The following is an 18,256-nucleotide window of genomic DNA, read 5'->3' as shown; positions in this document are numbered from 1 at the left end:
AAGACTTCCAAAACTATGTTGAATAATAGTGACGAGAGTGGACCTCCTTGACTTGTTCTTGATCTTAGAGGAAACGGTTTCAGTTTTTCACCACAGTTATTCAACATTGAGAATGATGTTGACTGTGGATTTGTCATATATGGCCTTTTTTATGTTGAGATAGGTTCCCTCTGTGCCTACTTTCTGGAGAGTTTTTATCATAAATGGATGTTGAATTTTGTCAAAAGCTTTTTCTGCATCTATTGAGTTGATCATATGGTTTTTATTCTTCAGTTTGTTAATGTGGTGTATCACATTGATTGATTTGTGTATATTGAAGAATTCTTGCATCACTAGGATAAATCACACTTGATCATGGTGTGTGATCTTTTTAATTTGTTGTTGGATTCTCTTTGCTAGTATTTTGTTGAGGATTTTTGCATCTATATTCATCAGTGATATTAGTCTGTAATTTTCTTTTTTTGTAATTTCTCTGTCTGCTTTTGGTATCAGGGTGATGGTGACCTTGTAGAATGAGTTTGGGAGTGTTCCTTCCTCTAGAGCTTTTTGGAAGAGTTTGAGAATGATCAGTGTTAGCTTTTCTCTAAATGTTGGATAGAATTCACCTCTGAAGCCATCTGGTCCTGGACATTTGTTTGTTGGAAGATTTTAAATCACAGTTTTACTGTCATTACTTGTGATTGGTCTGTTCATATTTTCTATTTCTTCCTTGTTCAGTCTTGGAAGGTTTTACCTTTCTACGAATTTGTCCATTTCTTCTAGGTTGTCCATTTTATGGGCATAGAGTTGCTTATAGTAGTCTCTTATGATGCTTTGTATTTTTTGCAGTGTCTGTTGTAACTTCTCCTTTTTCATTTCTAGTTTTATTAATTTGAGTCCTCTCCCTCTTTTTCTTGCTGAGTCTGGCTATAAGTTTATCAATTTCTTTAACTTCTCAAATAACTAGGTTTCAGTTTTATTGATCTTTGCTATTGTTTTCTTTGTTTCTAGTTCATTCATTTCTGCTCTGATCTTTATGATTTCTTTCCTTCTACTAACTTTGGGGTTTGTTTGTTCTTCTTTCTCTAGTTCCTTTAGGTGTAAGGGTAGACTGTTCATTAGAGATTTTTCTTGTTTTTGAGGTAGGATTGTATTGCCATAAACTTCCCTCTTAGAACTGCTTTTGCTGCATCTCATAAGTTTTGGATCATTGTCATTTGTCTCAAGGTATTTTTTGATTTCCTCTTTGATTTCTTCAGGATTCTCTTGGTTATTTAGTAACGTATCATTTAGCCTCCATGTGTTTGTGTTTTTTATGTTTTTTTCCATGTAATTTATTTCTAATCTCTTAGTGTTGTGGTTGGGAAGAATGCTTGATATGACTTCAGTTTTCTTAAATTTACCGAGGTTTAATTTGTGACCCAGGATGTGATCTATCCTGGTGAATATTCCATGTGCACTGGAGAAGAAAGTGTAATCTGCTGTTTTCAGATGGAATGTCCTATAAATATCAATTAAATCTGTCTGGTCTCTTGTGTCACTTAAAGCTTGTGTTTCCTTATTAATATTCTGTGTGACAGAATTTTCTGTCTGTATAAAGTGGATAACTAATAAGAACCTGCTGTATAAAAAAATAAATAAAGTAAAAATAGAAAAATTCAAAAAAACATTTTATGTCTGGATGATTTGTCCATTGGTGTAATTGAGGTGTTAAAGTCCCCCACTACTACTGTGTTATTGTTGATTTCCTCTTTTATAGCTGTTAGCATTTGCCTTAAGCATGAGGTGCTCCTACATTGGGTGCATATATATTTATAATTGTTATATCTGCTTCTTGTATTGCATTATCATTATGTAGTGTCCTTCCTTGTCTCTTGTAACATTCTTTATTTCAAAGTCTATTTTATCTGTTTTGAGTATTGCTATTCCAGCTTTCTTTTGATATCCATTTGAGTGCAATATTTTTTTCTATCCCCTCATTTTCAGTCTGTATATGTCCCTAGGTCAGAAGTGAGTCTCTTGTAGACAGAATATATACAGGTCTTGTTTGTGTATCCATTCAGACACTCTGTGTCTTTTGGTTGGAGCATTAATCCATTCACATGTAAGGTAATTCTCGATATGTTCCTATTACCATTTTCTTAATTGTTTTAGGTTTGTTTTTTTAGATCCTTTTCTTCTCTTGTGTATTCCACTTAGAGAAGTTCCTTTAGCATTTCTTGTAGAGCTGGTTTGGTGGTGCTGAATTCTCTTAGCTTTTGCTTGTCTGTAAATCTTCTGATTTTTCCATCAAATCTGAATGAGCTCATTGCTGGATAGAATAATCTTCGTTGTAGGTTCTTCCCTTTCATCACTTTAAATATATCATGCCACTCCCTTCTGGCTTGTAGTTTCTGCTGAGAAATCAGCTGTTAACCTTATTGGAGTTCCCTTGTATGTTATTTTTGTTTTTCCCTTGTTGTTTTTAATAATTTTTCTTTGTTTTTAATTCTTGTCAATTCAATTACTATGTGTCTCTGTGTTTTTCTCCTTGGGTTTATGCTACCTGGGACACTCTGTGTTTCCTGGACTTGGGGGGCTACTTCCTTCCCATGTTAGGGAAGTTTTTGACTATAATCTCTTCACATATTTTCTTGGGTCCTTTCTCTCTCTCTTCTCCTTCTGGGACCCCTATAATGCGAATGTTGTTCCATTTAATGTTGTTCTAGAGGCCTCTTAGGCTGTCTTCATTTTTTAAAATTCTTTTCTCTTTATTCTGTTCCATGGCAGTGATTTCCACCATTCTGTCTTCCAGGTCACTTATCCATTCTTCTGCCTCAATTATTCTGCTATTGATTCCTTCCAGTGTAGTTTTCATTTCAGTTATTGTTTTGTTCATCTGTGTTTGTTCTTTAATTCTTCTAGGTCTTAAACATTTCTTGCGTCTTCTCGATCTCTGCTTCCATTCTTTTTCCAAGGTCCTGGATCCTCTTCACTATCATTATTCTGAATTCTTTTTCTGGGAGGTTGCCTATCTCCACTTCATTTAGTTGTATTCCTGGTATTTTATCTTGTTCCTTCATCTGGCACATAGTCCTCTGCCTTTTCATTTTGTCTTTCTTTCTGTGAATGTGGTTTTCATTGCACAGGCTGCAGGATTGTAGTTCTTTTTGCTTCTGCTGTCTGTCCTGTGGTGTGTGAAGCTACCTAAGAGGCTTGTGCAAGCTTCCTGATGGGAGGGACTGGTGGTGGGTAGAGCTGGGTGTTGCTTTGGTAGGCAGAGCTCAGTAAAACTTTAATCTGCTTGTCTGCTGATGGGTGTTGCTCAGTTGCCTCCCTGTTGGTTGTTTGGCTTGAGGCTACCCAACACTGGAGTCTGCAGGCTCTTTGATGGAGCTAATGGTGGACTGTGGGAAGGCTTACACCAAGGAGTACTCCCCCGAACTTTTGTTACCAGTGTCCTTGTCCCTGTGGTGAGCCACAGCCACCCTCAGACTCTGAAGGAGACCCTCCAACACTAGCAGGTAGGTCTGGTTCAGTCTCCTATGGGGTCACTTCTCCTTCCCCCTGGGTCTCGATGCTCACACTACTTTGTGTGTGCCCTCCAAGAGTAGAGTCTCTGTTTCCCCCAGTCCTTTCAAAGTCCTGCAATCCTGCAATCAAATCCCACTAGCCTTCAAAGTCTGATTCTCTGGGAATACCTCCTCCCGTTGCTGGACCCCCTGCTTTGGAAGTCTGACGTGGGGCTCAGAACCTTCACTCCAGTGGGTGGACTTCTGTGGTATAATTGTTCTCCAGTTTGTGAGTCACCCACCCAGTGTTTATGGGATTTGATTTTATTGTGATTACGCCCCTCCTACCATCTCATTTCAGCTTCTCCTTTGTCTTTGCATGTAGAGTATTTTTTTTGGTGAGTTCCAGTGTTTTCCTGTTGATGATTGTTCAGCAGTTAGTTGTGATTTCGGTGCTCTTGCAAGAGGGAATGACTGCACGTCCTTCTACTCCACCATCTTGAACCAAACTCTCTATGTCTTTTGATTAGATCATTTAGTCTACTTACATTTAAAGTAATTATTGATAGGTATATATTTATTGCCAGTTTGTTAATAATTTTTGGTTTGTTTTTATATTTCTTTTCAGTTCCTCTCTTCCTTTGTTCTCTTCCCTTGTGATTTGATAACTATCTTCAGTGTTGTTATATTTGGATTCCTTTCTCTTTTTGTGTGTGTGTCTATTATAGTTTTTTGGTTTGTGGAAAGTAAGAGATTTAAACAAGATATAGCACTACATATGTGTGTGTTTGTGTGTTTGATATATGCTTAAGTTGTTGATCTCTTTCAAATGCTGATCAATTTCAAATGTATTTTAACAATCCTGCATTTTTATTCCACTCCCCCCACAATTACTGTTTTTGACATCATATTTTACAGCTCTTTGTTTTGTGTATCCCTTAACTGCTTTTTTTTTTTTTTTTTAACCTTCTTACCAATAGTACTGGTTGGTTTACTACCTGTACTGATATTTGCCTTTACTGATGAACTTTTTCCTTTTATAATTTTCATGTTTCTAACTGTGAACATTTCTATTTTGCTTAGGTAAGTTCCTTTATCATTTTCTTGTAAAGCTGGTTTTCTGGTGCTGAACTGTTTTATCTTTTACTTGTCTAAAAAACTTTTGATCTCTTCATCAGATCTGAATGAGATCATTGTCAGGTAGAGTATTCTTGGTTGTTGGTTTTTCCCTTTCATCACTTTAAATATATCATGCCTCTCTCTTCTGGCCTGCAGAGCTTCTGCTGAAAAGTCAGGTGATAGCCTTGTGTGAATTTCTATGTAATTTGCTGCTTTTAATATTCTCTCTTTATCTTTAAGTTTTGCATTTTAATTCCAGTGTGTCTTGGTGTGGTCCTCTTTGTGTTGATCATTTTTGGGACTCTCTGTGCTTCCTAGACTTGGAAATCTGTTTATTTTCCCAGGTTAGGGAAGTTTTCAGCTCTTATGTCTTCATATATGTTTCCCATCCATTTCTCTCTTTCTTTTCCTCCTGGGACTCCTATAATGAGAATGCTAGTATGATTGATGTTGTCCCAGAGGTCTCTTAAACTGCCCTCATTTCTTTTAATCCTTTTTCTTATTTCAGTTCAGCTTCAGTGAATTCCACTACTCTGTCTTCCAGCTTGTTGATCTATTCCTCTGTATCATTTAGTCTACTGTTGATTTCCTCTAGTATATTTTTCATTTCAGTTTTTGTAGTTTTTATATCTGTTTTTGCTACAAACTTCTAACTTCTCACTCTGTTCATCCATTCTTCTTCAAGTTCTTTGATCATCTTTATGATCATTACCATGAATACTTTATCTGGTAGCTTGCCTATCTCCACTTCACTTAGTTCTTCTGGGGTTTTATCTTGTTTCTTCATTTATAACATATTCCTCTGTCACTGTGATTTGCTGTTTTTATTTCTAGGTACCTGGAAGGTTGGTTGTGTTTTCTGACCTTGGAGAAGTGGCCTCTCATAGGAAATGTCCTATATGTCTGAGGAGCACACTCCTCTCTGGTCACCAGAGCTATATACTCTAGGGGTGCCCCCTTTGTGGGCTGCATGCATCCTTCTGTTGTGGTAGGCTGACTTCTGTGGGCATTATGGTAGGTGGGGCTGCCCCCCAGTCTGATTGGTTGCCAGGCCCTGCCTTGTGCAGAGGCCACTGGTTGCTAGTTGGCAGGGCTGGTTCATAAGGAGGCTAGCTGTGGAACCCTTAGGTGCCCAGGGGCTAGTGGTGGCTCACTGGTGAGCAGAGTCAGGCTCCTTTCAAATTACTGCCTACATGCTGGGTCTCAGAGCATGTGAAAATTTGTATGAATCTTTTATGAGTGGAGTATCTGTCTCTTCCAGTCCTCCAGCTCTCCTATACACAAGCCCTGCTGGCCTTCAAAACCAGACATTCTGGGGGCTTGTCTTCCCTGTGCAAGTCTCCTGGGCTGGAGAGACCAATGTGGGGCTTGGACCATTCGCTTCTTGGGGAGAATCTCTGTAATTGTGATTATCCTCCTTTTTGTGGGACATCTGCCCAAGGGTGTGGGTCTTGACTATACTATGTCTCATCCCCTCCTACCTATCTCACTGTGGTTCCTTCTTTATATCTTTAGTTGTGGAAGATATTTTTTGCTTGTCTTCAGATTGTTCTCATTGATAGTTTCTCTGTAAATAGTTGTGAATTTGGTGTACCCATGGGGAGAAGGTCTTCCCCATGAGCACAGGGTCTTCCTACTCTCCTCTCTTGTCCACACACCTCAACCTTATTCTATATAGTCTTGAAAGTGGTTAATGAAGTCACTATTATTATAGAACTATCTATTTCTGTCTTCAGTTCTGTCAATTTTTGATTATGTATAGTGAGAGTCTTTTATTAGTTTCTGGGTGCCTGACCACCAGTAGGAGGATCTGATTCCTGGGGTACCTGGCTACAGGGTCCCAATGGTCCTCGGTCTAGTGGCTGTGCACTGGTGTGTGGGACCGTGTTCTGAGCCCTCTGGTGGGTTAGGCCATGTCCAGGGGCTAGGATCAGGGGGTCTTAAAGCTGTCTTTTTGCTGGTAGGTGGGGTTGTGTCCCCACCCAGTTAATTGCTTGATCTGATGTGTCCGAGTACTGGTGCCAACTGGCTGATGGACAGGGGCAGAGCTAGCTTCTGATGCTAGTAAGTTAGAGGGAGGATTCCAAAATGGCACTTGCTAGCTCCAGTGTCCACATGGTAGAAGTAGCTCCCCAAAATGACTGATACCAGTGTCTATGTCTCCAGGGTGAGCTCCAGTTGCCTCCTGCCTCTCTGAGAGACTCTCCAAGATCAGCAGGTAGGTCTGACCCAGGCTCCTTTCACATTACTACTTCTGCTCTGGGTCCTGGAGTGTGTTAAATTTTACTTGTGCCCTTTAAGAGTAAAGTCTCTATTCCCACAACCCTCTGGCTCTCCTGAAAGTAAGCCCCACTGTCCTTCAAAGCCAGACATTCTAGGGGGCTTATCTTCCTGGTGCAGGACCCCCAGCCTGGGGAACCCAATGTGGGGCTCAGATCCTGTGCTCATTTGGGAGAACCCTTGTTATTATAATTATTCTCCCATTTGTGGGTTGCCCACCTAGGGGTGTGGGTCTTAACTCTACAGCGACTGTGCTCCTCCTATCTGTCTTGTGTTTCTTTCTTTATGTCTTTAGTTGCAGAAGAATTTTTCTGGTAGGTTCTAGTCTTTCTCATAATAGTGTTTCTGTAAATAGTTGTCATTTTGGTGTGCCCATGAGAGGAAGTGTGCTCAGGGTCTTCCTACTGTGCCATCTTGGGAATTCTCTTCTCCAGTATTTCTTGATTTTCCTAAAAACCAATAGCTATTCCTGTAACATGGCACTTCTCCACTATTCCTTTCAGTCCCACATTCTCTGCTACTCTACAAAGTCCCACAAGACTGAGGACTGTACTACACTCCAAATAGCATACTGAGATCTGGTTGTCCCAGGGAAGGAAGTATTCTTTTTTTTTTTTTTTTTTTTTTTTTTTTTTGCTGTACGCGGGCCTCTCACTGCTGTGGCCTCTCCCGTTGCGGAGCACAGGCTCCGGACACACAGGCTCCGCGGCCATGGCTCGCGGGCCCAGCCGCTGCGCGGCATGTGGGATCTTCCGGGATAGGGGCACGAACCCGTGTCCCCTGCATCGGCAGGCGGACTCTCAACCACTGCGCCACCAGGGAAGCCCGGAAGTATTCTTTATATGACTCAAAGAATGCTGCTTCCCTGAGAAGACCTTTGCACTCTGTGTGATATCTACAAGTATGTAACTGAGTACCTGCTCTGAATGTTCTACATTACACCCAGGGTCTAATTCTACCACCCCTGGCAGCCGTATCTCAGCATATGGTACATGATCAGTGTTGGGGGCAAGTGGTGGCTTAGCTAACACTCCTCACCCAACGTATCATATGTAAATTAAATAAAAGTGTGCTTACTTTGCAAATACAGCTTTAAGACACATTCCTCAGCATTTGATGCATATCCATTTAAGTTTAGCCCTTATAGACTTCCTAGTGACAATGTTCAGACTTATCCCTTATTTCTGTTAAAAACTGGTTTCCTTTTCTTCAGTTTTTCCTTGTTCTGCCTTTTTATTTTTTATATAGAACACATGGAAATTTTTTGTGCAGTCTTTACACAGAGGTAACCCTCTAAGTCACTTAAAATATATATGTGTGTTCGTGTAAAAAAATTGGTATGTTAGTTCTTTTAATATTTTGCCACGAAATCAATAGGTAACATGTGTGTTCTTTTCATTAGCTAACAAAACTACATGTGGGTGTGGAGTATACTATGTTAAAAATGAAAACAGATAGCTTTTTTTAAAAAAGAAAACTATCTATTTATAAGTAATTTTATTTTTTGTAACATTAAAGATAATTTCAGAATACCTTAAATCAGTGTGTTAAGATCCCCAACTTCTTTTTAATTGAATTAAGCAGCTCTTTCTTGCTTCATATTCATAAATCCTACTGCCTGTCATTTTCTCAGAGAAAATTAGTAACAGAATATCGGCTTCAGCAACTCAAAATTTTCTGTGTTACCTCTGCTTGATCTCAAAGTCTTAGCTCATTTTATTGATAGACTTTGCTGTCTTTGTTTCAGCTAAGTTCTTCAAGATTTAGAAATAGAGTGGCTAACTTCCAGCTTCCAGGCCAGCATGTTAGAAGCTTAGAAGTTGCTACTCTGTTCTGACAACTAATAAAAAACTGTATAAACTGAAAAATCAACTCTTCTTAGAACCATCAGAGAACTGATGTCACAGGGCAAACCATTGCCCTAAATATTGGAGAGACAGACAGGCACAGACAGAAAAGCACAATTTACCAGAGCAGAAATCCTTGAGCAGAACCTTCTTTAAGAACCAGTGCCTAGATAGGAAGACCTGAACTGTGATTGACAAATTTCTAGAGGTTCAATATGAACAAGTCTGAGGGTTAAAAACTCCAGGGGAATCCAGTCATAGGGGTATCATCATGCTTTTGTGAGTTTTATCTCCAGGAGCTCAACCAGATCCTCAGAGTGAATATCAGAAAAATTCCCATGTGCTTCCAGCAGGGAGAGGGGAAAGGAAACATTTTGAGATAGACCAGAGCACTGTTCTTTTTAATAACACCTGTCCTTGGGAGGAAACTATTTTACCAGAACCTAATCTACAGGGATTTTATCAGAGCCTACTCTACCTGGAGGAAGGGAAACACCCATCTTCCTCTGGTGTTCCTGTCCCACCTGGAGGAAGCAGGGGAGTGAGAAGTACTGGTGACGTTTCAGGAGCACAGATTAAAAGACTGTTTTAAGCATAGAACCATGGAATGCTGAACACCTCCCCCACACCTCACCACTGCATTACTAAAGGCCTATTTGCTCCAGTTCTTTTACCCAGTACTTCACACCTGTCTTTCAACAAAAAAATTACAGTGCATACTAAAAGGCATTTCAGTTTGAACAGTTTGAAAAGACTTAAGGAGCATCAGAACCAGAGTCGGATATGGCAAGAATGTTGCAATTATAAGACCAAAAATTTAAAGAAAAAACAACTGTGATTAATAATCTAAGGGCTTTAATGGAAAAAGTAGACAATATGCAAGAACAGATAGATAATGTAAGCAGAGAGATGGAAATTCTAAGAAAGAATTATAAAGAAATGCTGGAGATAAAAACACTAACAAAATGAAGAATATCTTTGATGGGCTCAGTAGCAGACTGTCCTCAGCTGAGGAAAGAATCTCTTAAGCTTGAGGATATGACAGTAGAAACTTCCAAAACTAAAAAGCAAAGAGAAAAAATATTTTAAAAAGAAGAACAGAAAATCCAAGAGCTGCAGGACAATTGCAAAAGGTTTAGCATACACACAGTGGAAATACCAAAAGGAGAAAAAAGAAAGACACAGAATGTTTGAAGCAATAATGACTGAGAATTTCCCAAATTATTGTCAGACACCAACCCACAGATCCAGGAGGCTCAGAGAACACCAAGCAGGATAAATGCCAAACCAAACAATGTAGGTTCATAGTTTTAACAAATGTACCATTGTGGTGCAGATGTTGATGGTGGGGAAGTGTATGTGTGTGGGGGGAGGGCAGGCAGGGGATATATGGGAGCTCTGTTCTTTTTGTTCAGTTTTGCTCTGAACCTAAAACTGCCCCCAAAATTGAATTTTGTTAATTAAAGTAGAATCATTTAATATGCTAATTATCATCTGGTTCTTCAGCAGAATTACTCCCACTCAGGGTGCTGTAGATGATCTTACTTCAGTACCTTAAGTTTCAAGTCAAAGAGAAACTTAACCAGACTGCACCCATCACTGCTTCCTCTTGACCACCTGACATTTTGGTCCAGTCAGGAACACTATAAAGCCAGTACTTTGTGTCAGAATAAGCACAAGGCATGGTACAATTGGACTGCTATTTTAAACCAAAAGAAAGAGCCAAGGAGCTACAAAAATCTAAGATAACTGAAAGCTTGCCATCAGCATCACCTCTGTTCCTATATGACTCCATTAAACCAGAAAGCTAGCACTTGTGTTATGAAGCAAGTGTAAAATAGAAGTGGACCTCTGCTGTCCATGCATTGTTCATAGCTTCAACCAGACCCAACCTGTACCCTATGGCATACTTGACCATGTTTCTGTAGCTTCTAAAGTATGGTTTATTTTTCTGTTTATGGCTTTATTTCTTCAGAGACATCTAGTTTTATTGATTACAGTTCAATCTCAGCCTTTTAACTTATTTACTTTTTTTTTTTGCGGTATGTGGGCCTCTCACTGTTGTGGCCTCTCCCGTTGCGGAGCACAGGCTCTGGACGCACAGGCTCAGCGGCCATGGCTCACGGGCCCAGCCACTCCGCGGCATGTGGGATCTTTCCGGACCGGGGCACGAACCCGTGTCCCCTGCATCGGCAGGCAGACTCTCAACCACTGCGCCATCAGGGAAACCCTTATTTACTATGTTTTAGAATCCAGTCTCTTTTCTCTAACTCTGTATCTTAGGAGAGACCACAATGGCAAGCATCTCTTTTTGTTTTTCTCCTGCATCAAGGTTGATCTTGGACCATCAATTCCCAGTCTTTATAGTCACATATAACCTTTGATTTGAGCCCAGTTATTCATCAGAAGCTCTCAAACACTACCATATATTTTCATTCACCTCCTCTTCCCCCTCTGCTAATTGACTTCCTCATCTTCTAAATCCTTTTACATTTGGATGTTGTCAGCCATTTCCCCTTTCCTAGTGGAAATCTTCCCCTTCAACAATGTACGTGAGATTTCCTTATCTGAGTGATGGGTCTAATCAGAACTTCATAAAGCTTTAGTAAATATAACTGAATTTATTACCTAGGTACCATTAAAATGACTTCAATTGTCATAATAAATATCAGGGTGGGAGTGGGGAAAGGAGTACTTTCCAAAAGAGAACCATTCCTTTGCTTCTTTTTTAAAATGTATTTTTTAGAGGTAGTAGAAGGGAATAACTGGGTCTTCAGTTACAGTTGGGATAAAATAAACGAACATCACTTGAACCTATAATTGTAAGAACTCCTGAAGAATACATCCACTGACTTTAAACCACAGAATAGTCACTTTGTACCACTCCCCCATTAGCTAACATAGTCTTTTAACCCACAGAATACTCTTCTGAGAGATGGGCCCCTGTACTTGATGAGTGGCTTTAGAGAAATTGGTGGTTTTGCATCAGCAGTTACAGTAACTAGAGAAGAATTATTGCTTCCTTAACTTTGTGGCTCTGTGTGTTGACAGAAAAAAAAATAGCTAGAAAAATCAAAGCCAGATGGCTCTGGAGGAAATGCCTCTAATACTTCGACTGTTGTTAAGACACCCTGGGAGGAGTTCTTTTATGGCTGGTCACCATGGCCCTGCTTTACTGGCCCATCTGTTACCTAGATCTTGTGTAAGACCACTTGTGGCCCCAGTTAATTTTAACTGAGCAGCAAAGTACCTTGTTCTGGCTCCATAGTGCCTACTAAAAAAATAACTTTGGTGGCATTAAAGGAGGAAAGAACAGACAAAGCAATATGGTAACTATGCTGCTCATAGACTAATAAGACCTCAGCTAAAACAGAAAGGAAACATTTAAGACACCTTGATAGATAGATCATTTTTAAATCAGCAGAACTGTCTCCTATTTTTTCACAAGAAGTGACCTTTTGGCAATGGGGAACCTAGAAAAGTTGTGAAAATTAATTTCCTTTTCCAGTAACCTTCAGGAAATCATCCTTTATAATTTTGCTCAACCACTTATATAGGAGTGACAAGGCATGAGGGTGACAGTCTGTATGTGATCCACAAATTCCTTAGTTTCAATAAGGTTAACAGATAGCATTGTTAAGAAATTCTCACGTCTGGTAAACCCAGCGGCACACTGGTAAAACAACTCTCTAAGAGGGGGAAAATGTCTAATTTTGTAGGCTTTGCAGAATTTCATCATGTAACCCATGGCCCATTTAAAGCTACCGATAGTTTAAGAACAGGTTTGCAAAATTCCTGAATATTTAAAATTCAGCTCTCAAAGCCTCAATTTAGTGAGCCCCAGCTCAGCTCTGGACATGTTGCAAATAACCGGCACAGTTATGGTTTATAGCAGGTGTGTTGTGAAATGGAATGAGTTTCTTGCAAAGTCATGATGGGAAGGAATCTAATACATACAATAGGCATAACATTCCCTGGAGTGGTTTAGCAAACACACAAAAAAAGGAGTTTGGTTCAAAGGCTTTTTATTGCTTTTCACAAACTAGTAAGAACATTGTTGGATTATGTTGCATAGGAATTTTCCCGTAAAATTTCAGTATTTAGAATAGCTTAAAAGATTTAGACAAAATTGAAACATAGTGTTGGTGGTCAGTTTTAGTCAACAATACAAGGTAAAAATGTGCTAAATACTCCTAATATATAGTAATAAAAATTACAGTAGGAAATGGGTAATCTCACTATTTAAATAACTCTGTCCCTTTAAATTAAGCTGTTCATCTTACTGGTGATGCTTCTAATTGCAATGGAATTTAAAAATAAATGTATAGATGGCTGTGCAGGTTTGTGGCTGTTGGCAACTGCTTGTCAAAAGGAACATGAGAATTGACAAGAGATGCAAACTATAAAGCACCTGAAAGGTTTCAGGTTCTCTAGAATAGAAGAGAGGGGTCTGATTACAGAGTTTATTGGTGTTTCATTTTCTGCCTTGCAAAGTTCCATGAAAATTATCATCCAAATAATTAGTAAGCAAAAAAAAAAAAAAAACCAAAAAACTAATATTTTTAATACTGTCATGTTGTGTTGACAAATCCAGAACCTGTTCTCCAAGAGTACAATCTTTATATTAAAAATGTGTAAAAAGAGATGTGTGTAGTTTTGACAAGATTTGGGTAGAATTTACATGTTCATGCCATTTCTCATCTTTTTTTTTTTTTTGGTTTGTTTTAAGAAGGATTTATTTTATTATTAGAAGAGATACAACCTTCTAGCCTTATTAGAAGAGCCTACAGCCAGAAATATTCCAAAAACTATATATATTACTTGGAGTAGTTTGAGGAGTTTGATACATTTTGGCATTAATCAGTTGGAGAAATTTTTGCAGTGAGTTTTTATAAGTTGAATATTGAAATTTTTGCATTTTGATAAACTTGATATATATATATATATATACACATATATATATATATATATATTTCTTTTTTCTTTTCATTAACTCTGTGAAATCACCCACTTCTAAATAAAAATGAGTGGCTGTATTAGAATTGTACTCTGACACTAGTTTGCCTGGATTGAAATCCCAGTCCCTTGGCCATTTTTAAAGAACTTGTTTGTACTTCATTTACCACATCTGTAAATAAGTATTACAATAATAGTATTTTCTCCATATGGTTGTTACAAAGATTAAATGGGTTAATGTATATATTTTAACAAAAATCATGCCATACTAAAAGTACTCTTCTGAGATTTGCTTTTTATTTTTCAAATAAATTTATTTATTTATTTATTTATTTATTTATTTATCTTTGGCTGCTTTGGGTCTTCGTTGCTGCACGCGGGCTTTCTCTAGTTGCCATGAGCTGGGGCTACTCTTCCTTGTGGTGCGTGGTCTTATCATTGCGGTGGCTTCTCTTGTTGCGGAGCACGGACTCTAGGCGTGCCGGCTTCAGTAGTTGTGGCTCGCAGGCTCTAGAGCACAGGCTCAGTAGTTGTGGCGCACGGGCTTAGTTGCTCCGCGACAAGTGGGATCTTCCCGGACCAGGGCTTGAACCCATGTCCCCTGCATTGGCAGACGTGTTCTTAACCACTGCGCCAGCAGGGAAGTCCCTGAAATTTGCTTTTCTGACTTAGTAATATAGTTCATTCATTTCACCTGTCAGCCTGATTCTTTGTAAAAACTTCCTGATATATGTATTGACATATATATATATATATATATATATTTTTTTTTTTTTTTCTTTTTGCGGTATGCGGGCCTCTCACTCTTGTGGCCTCTCCCGTTGCGGAGCACAGGCTCCGGATGCGCAGGCCCAGCGGCCATGGCTCACGGGCCCAGCCGCTCCGCGGCATATGGGATCCTCCCAGACCGGGGCACGAACCCGTATCCCCTGCATCGGCAGGCGGACTCTCAACCACTGCGCCACCAGGGAGGCCCTGACATATATTTTGACATAAATTTTTCCAAACATCTGCTATTATTAACTATGCTGAAATGATTATTCTGACTTAGTTTAGATATTCTGTGCTTCAAGTTATGATAGTTATATAGCTAGAGCCAATAATCAATTTACAGTTCTTTAAAAACACTATCTTATTGATAGTGGCATTTACTTAATAATTAATGCCCTTAATAGAGGGCATTTACTTAATGGTTAATAGCATACTTGCATTTTAACTAGAATTTAAAGTTTAAAATGTATTTTCTAATACCAAGAAATAAGTATTCATTTGAATGTGTTTGGGAGAGTTAAATACAGGATATTTGGAATGCAGCATTCAGTCCTGCTTTCCCTGTTTCATGGAAAGGTAACCTACACCATTTAAAAGTGCTGTGTCCCTGGCTCATGGGTATATAAATGGAATAAGTGAAGCTGGTGTCAATCTTGAATAGTCTTTGCTAGGGAAGGTGCCCAGGAGGCAGTCTTGCACACACAGTCATATGGATCTACTTCATTCCTAGCAAACTATGCCAGAGCTTTAGAACTACTGTAACTCCTAGAAGGACCTCTAATTTGGAGTTCTCAGAGCCCCAGTTTCTGTCCTCCTTATGAATTACTGAGTCAATTATCTGGTGAGAAGTCTTCTATTTAGTAGCGATTAACTGCTGAATGGGTCTGTAAAGTAAAACTAATAAACCTTCTAGGATGAAAAGTATTAGAAGAAAGAAGGTTGCCAGAAGGGTCTGTTTTTAACTAACATGTGCATATGTTGAAGGCATACATACAGAACCTCTTTGTGGTTTCACAGGAAAAGGTGGCAACCCAACCTCAGCATGATAGCAATTATGTATAGAGAATAATGCATTCCCAACTTCAGTGTGATAGTGTTTATATTTTTAGGTGCCGTGTGATTTTTAAGTCTGTTGGGTTGGTAATTAAAATTAAGGTAGGTGCATGAATAATTCATGATGAATGAAAATGGCTTATATATATATAAAATGATACTACTAGTCAGGTATTTAGGAATTAGAACATTTGCTCTTTCCTTTCAGAAATTCATTACCTCCAGTGAAAAGTGTTAAAGAGCATACTTTTTAAAGCAAAAGTAAATCTGTCTCTTGGAACATTTCAGTGTGGTTGGCATTCATTAATTCCTTTACGTCTTGGGCCTCCTGAGGGAGTGAGGTGCACAAACCAAAATGAAATTCTGAAATACTTTTATTTATGTCACCGTTCAGGAGAATTTTGGAGGTGTTTGTAGTTATTTTAATGTCCATTAATCAATTTCAATTTAGGGTAACTTTATATTTCTTTGTAACAGTAAAGAATCTTTGGATTAAATTTTAAACCTTGAACAACACTGGACTTGACCAATTCGAGTAAGAACAGCAAAATTTAAGGTAATGTTTTTAGTTGAAATATCAAATTTCAAGCAAAAGATAGACTGTCTGGGGCTTCCCTGATGGCGCAGTGGTTGGGAGTCTGCCTGCCGATGCAGGGGACACTGGTTCGTGCCCCGGTCCGGGAGGATCCCGTGTGCCACAGAGTGGCTGGGCCCGTGAGCCATGGTCGCTGAGCCTGCGTGTCCAGAGCCTGTGCTCCGCAACGGGAGAGGCCACAACAGTGAGAGGCCCGCGTACTGCAAAAAAAAAAAAAAAAAAGATAGACTGTCTGGTATCATCATTTTATATTCACTTTGTGACAGATCATAGAGCATTACAAGCAAATCTAGGACTCTGCCCTCGTGTTCTGATTCGACTTGTCAGGTTTTCCTCCGAAACCTCAGTGCCTCCCTGAAGTTCACATTTGAGCGGGGCACAGTTCTTTCTACAAGAAACAGGAGCCGACCTGCAGCCCCCAACAAAACATTAATCATAAAATCTTATTCAGTGTCCTTGTACTACATTATGCTAGTAATCCTACTAAGTGTAGTTTAGTGTCTGAAATCCTCTTGAGTGAGGCCTTTGTTAATAATTTTCCATGGTAACTTACTTGATCTCGGATCTGGGAAATACATTCCTCTCATTTGAGATATTTAGTTCTCTAAATCTATGATGTGTTGATTAATCCCAGGCTCTTCAGCTACCAGAAACTATACATAACATCTACACGGAATTAGTAGAGGCTCAAGAATATTCTCTTGCCTGCATATTATGTATCATCATTTAAAGGACACTAAGCCTACTTATAAAAATGAGACTATAATAATATTGTTAAATACACAAATTTAATTTAATTTTCTGGTCCATTATTAAAAGAAGTCCTAAAAAGGTAGAAAACAGATTAGGTTGCCATGTGTATCTCTATTAAAATAGGAAGGAATTTTAGAAGACAAATTAATGTCAAAGTTTGTCATATGGAATTAGTGTAACATTATATACTGATCATTTTGACAAGTGTTTCTGGTCATTGAGAATAAAATTCCCCATAAATAGGTCATAAATTAATGGTTGCAATAAGAAAAATATCTTGTTAACAGTTCAAATTACCTTGCATTTGCCCAGAAATCCTTACTACTTAAGTTGATAACTTCTCCAATTTTTCATGGTTTATTTAAATTATAATACTAGATAACAAATTAGCCATGGATAGTATTTAGTTAAATAAATTATATGTAATATATTTGTATATATATGCATATATATCCGCAGTACTATATTTTCTCATAAAAATAATGTCACAAGTACAATTAACATATACAGCAACCTTTAAAATTACATAATTGCCGGGCTTCCCTGGTGGCGCAGTGGTTGAGAGTCCGCCTGCCGATGCAGGGGACACAGGTTCGTGCCCCGGTCCGGGAAGATCCCACATGCCGCGGAGCGGCTGGGCCCGTGAGCCATGGCCGCTGAGCCTGCGTGTCCGGAGCCTGTGCTCCGAAACGGGAGAGGCCACAGCGGTGAGAGGCCCGCGTACCACAAAAAAAAAAAGAAAAAAAAAATTACATAATTGCAAGATATAAGACCCATAAACCTTTGTAGCCAAGGCATGATTCACTTTGACCCTAAAATAAGTTAGGAGAGGTTGGGAGGAGTGACCACCTCTAAAATCAGAAGTAAGGGAGAGGCTCTTATGTATAGATTTTTGGAGGAAAGGAAATATGTGCAAGTCACTTGTAATGTGAGTGTTCACTGCCTGACTAGAATCAGATGAAATTAGCAATAATTGTATTATTTAGCAAATATTCACCCTTTCATGGCAGAATTATATTTTCCAGCTCCTTGACTCTGGGCAGGGTTCAATGAGATACTAGCAAATGGAACACAAACAGGGACTTGAAATGTGCTTGGCAGTTGGACTTGCCCTCTTACCATCCTATCTTTTTTCATGAGAAGAAAATAACTTGGTTAGCTGTTGGTTTAAAGAGGACATATTGGAGCAAACTGAGATAAAACCAAGCCCAGTTTAGATTAGTCAAACTGCAGCTGATCTGTGGATGTAAAGGGAAGAAACAGCCTCCCTTGGTATCTGCGGGAAAGTGGTTCTGGAACCTACAGGAGATAGTAAAATCCATGGATGTTCAAGTCCCATAGTCCAACCTCTGTATCCATGGTTCAGCATCTGCGGAATCAACCAAGTTTGGATCATGTAGTACTGTATTTAT

Source organism: Mesoplodon bidens (assembly GCF_964165515.1).
Source record: "Mesoplodon bidens genome assembly, chromosome: 5".
Lineage (NCBI taxonomy): Eukaryota > Metazoa > Chordata > Mammalia > Artiodactyla > Ziphiidae > Mesoplodon > Mesoplodon bidens.
This window is presented reverse-complemented; position numbering follows the sequence as displayed.